At 48.5% G+C, this 3,564-nt stretch overlaps 1 pseudogene; it reads left to right on the forward strand.

The window, feature by feature from the left end:
• The first annotated feature begins 2,980 nt into the window (after positions 1-2,980).
• LOC123158623 (cytochrome P450 72A14-like) overlaps positions 2,981-3,564 on the forward strand; it is a 13,139-nt pseudogene continuing 12,555 nt past the window's right edge.

Raw genomic sequence — 3,564 nt, forward strand, 5'->3', positions numbered from 1 at the left:
GACACCTTGATCTGGAGTTATATGAAAAAAGGACGGCCCTTAACTCGGAACTGAATGAGCTCCTGATCATGGAAGAACTTTTCTGGTTACAACACTCCAGTGAGCGATGGTTGCTCAAAGGAGACCGGAACACTACCTTTTACCATCGGGTAGCGAACGGTAGAAAACGAAAAAAATACTATCCACTCCTTCACAGCAGGAGAGGTGACTATTGAAGGCACACAAAACCTTCTGAATCATGCGACCACATTCTATAAGGACCTTTTTTGGCCGGCTAGGGGAAACCTATTTCACCTTTCACCTGAAACATTGTCAGAGGATGAAAAGCTTAATGAGGAAGATAATATCTTCCTCACAAGTGAGTTCACCAAGGAGGAGGTGAAAAAAACTCTATTTAGTATGGCATGTTGCTACTTCTTGAGTTTGCGTTGGTTTTTCCCTTGAAGAGGAAAGGGTGATGCAGCAAAGTAGAATAAGTATTTCCCTCAGTTTGAGAACCAAGGTATCAATCCAGTAGGAGACAATGCAGAAATCACCTAATATCTGCACAAGCAATCAAACAAACTTGCACCCAGCGCGATAAAGGGGTTGTCAATCCCTTCACGGTTACTTGCAAAAGTGAGATCTGATAGAGATAGATAAACGATAAAGTAAATATTTTTGGTATTTTGGGTTTACAGATCGAAAAGTAAAAGATTACAAGAATAGTAGACCGGAAACTTGTATGATGAAAAATAGATCCGGGGGCCATAGGTTTCACTAGAGGCTTCTCTCAAGATAGAAAATAATACGGTGGATGAACAAATTACTGCCGAGCAATTGATAGAAAAGCGTAAAGTTATGACAATATCTAAATCAATGATCATGAATATAGGCATCACGTCCGTGTCAAGTAGACCGAAATGATTCTGCATCTACTACTATTACTCCACACATCGACCGCTATTCGGCATGCATCTAGAGTATTAAGTTCATAAAGAACGGAATAACACATTAAGTAAGATGACATGATGTAGAGGAATTAACTCAAGCAATATGATGAAAACCCTATCTTTTTATCCTCGATGGCAACAATACAATACGTGCCTTGCTGCCCCTACTGTCACTAGGAAAAGACACCGCAAGATTGAACCCAAAGCTAAGCACTTCTCCCATTGCAAAAAAAATCAATCTAGTTGGCCAAACCAAACCAATAGTTCAAAGAGAATTACAAAGATATCAAATCATGCATATAAGAATTCAGATAAGATTCAAATAATATTCATAGATAAGCTGATCATAAATCCACAATTCATCGGATCTCGGCAAACAGACCGCAAAAAAGTATTACATCAAATAGATCTTCAAGAACATCAAGGAGAACATGGTATTGAGAATCAAAGAGAGGGAAGAAGCCATCTAGTTACTAGCTATGGACCCGTAGGTCTGTGGTAAACTACTCACACTTCATCGGAAGGGCAATGGTGTCGATGTAGAAGCCCTCCGTGGTCGAATCCCCCTCCGGTAGGACGCCGGAAAAGGCCCCTAGATGGGATCTCACGGGTACAGACAGTTGCGGCGGCGGAAAAGTGTTTTCGTGGATGTCCCTGTTGGTTTGGGGATATATGGGTATATATAGGCGAAAGAATTAGGTCAGGAGATGCATATGGGGCCCACAAGGGTGGGGGGCGCCCTACCCTCCTGGGTGCGCCCTCCGTCCTTGTGGCCGCCTTGTGGCTCCTCCGACTTCATCTCCAAGTCTCCTGGTTGTCTTCTGGCCCAAGAAAAATCATCGCGGAAGTTTTATTCCATTTGGACTTCGGTTGGTATTCCTTTTCTGTGAAACTCAAAAACAAGGAAAAAACAGGAACTGGCACTGGGCTCTAGGTTAATAGGTTAGTCCCAAAAATAATATAAAATAGCATATTAATGCATATAAAACATCCAAAACAGATAATATAATAGCATGGAACAATAAAAAGTTATAGATATGTTGGAGACGTATCACCTGTAATAGAGCTCCTAGACCGGATAACATCCCTGTAGAATTCTATATTCACTATTGATATTTTGTTAAAAATGACATTATGCGCCTATTTGAGGCATTTGACAATAATACTCTTGATGTAGCGCACCAGAACTATGGGGTTATTACCTTAGTTCCCAAAATGAATAGGGCTAAAAACATTCAGCAGTACCACCCTATCTGCCTCCTATGGTGCCCTTACAAACTTATAACTAAGAGCATCTCCATCCGTCCTCCGGGAAGGCCCCCGGGAGCACTTTTTCACCGCTGGTGGACGAAAAGAGTCCCACTCACGCCCCCAGGAGCTCGATTAGCACTGGATTTCGCCAAAAATAGAGCCAACAACCCCAACGCAAACCCAGGGAGCTGGGGGCGCCTGGGGGCCTATTTTCGCCATTTTGAAGGTGCTAACCCACCTGCCCGTGTCCCTCTCCTCTCTCTTCCCTTTCCCTCCCTAGCCCACCACGTGCTCCCCTCCACACACACCCATCCTCTCTCTCACACACAAGCCCGTCGGCCGCATTGGGCGCTGCCTCGCCGCTATGCCCAGCGTGTCAGCTCCGGCACCACCGTCTATCTCGCCGCCATCACATCGTGCCGGGGAAGGGAGCAGGTGTTGCAGGCGCGTGGAGGCGGGTCACCGCAAGGAGAGGAGCAGCACATGAGCTTGGAGGGGAGGAGCACCCGGCCGCGAGGGGAGGAGCAGCACGGTGGAGGAGGGTGACCTGCGCAAGAGCCTGGCGCGGCGCAGGCGGATGCGCAATGCGATGGCGCGCGGGAGCCGGCTGGTAGGCCGGAAGGCCGATGCGGAGGTGCAAATGCGACGGCGCGCATGAGCCGGTGCGCGGCCCGGGAGGCGGATGCGGTGGTGCGAACGCGGGAGGCCGGTGCGCGGACCAGGTGGAGGCTGGTGTGGCGGGGCCGCGACAAGCTACAGCGCCCACCGTGGCGCCAGCGACGAAGAGGAGCAGCAGCATGGCGGGCGGAGAGAAGGGCGAGGTCATGTGGGTGCATCTCCTGCGCCTTGACCCGGCCGCGCACCGCGCCCGCGAGCGCCACACCTCCTCGTTAGCCTCAGCCTCCTCGCGCCGTTCCCGCGCTGGCTCGTCGCTGCAATGTTCGTCGTGCTCGTGCTCCCGCTGCCTGTGACGCAACAAGTGGAAGAAATTTCACCCCAAGGCTAAAACTCTTGCCGGCAGCCCCCCAAGCGGCAAAAAAATGCCCCCTGGGGGGCTCAACGGTTCGAGATGCTCTAAGGTGTTGGATAATCGGGTGGCTATCTTTGCTCATAATCTGATTAGCATTCATCAGAATGCTTTCATCAAACACGGAAATATCATGGATGGGATCCTTACGTTGCATGAGATCTTGCATCATACACACCATAAGAAAAAAGTTGGGATTGTCCTGAAATTTGACTTTGAAAAGGCCTATGATAAAATCAACTGGGATTTCCTGCTGGATTGTCATCGTGACCATGGTTTTGGGCCAACCTGGTGTGGTTGGATCCAAAAAAATCCTCCGTAGTGGGCCAACATGGTATGTTTGAGCTTATGTCA

This window comes from Triticum aestivum, chromosome 7B (assembly GCF_018294505.1).
Source record: "Triticum aestivum cultivar Chinese Spring chromosome 7B, IWGSC CS RefSeq v2.1, whole genome shotgun sequence".
Classification (NCBI taxonomy): Eukaryota; Viridiplantae; Streptophyta; class Magnoliopsida; order Poales; family Poaceae; genus Triticum; species Triticum aestivum.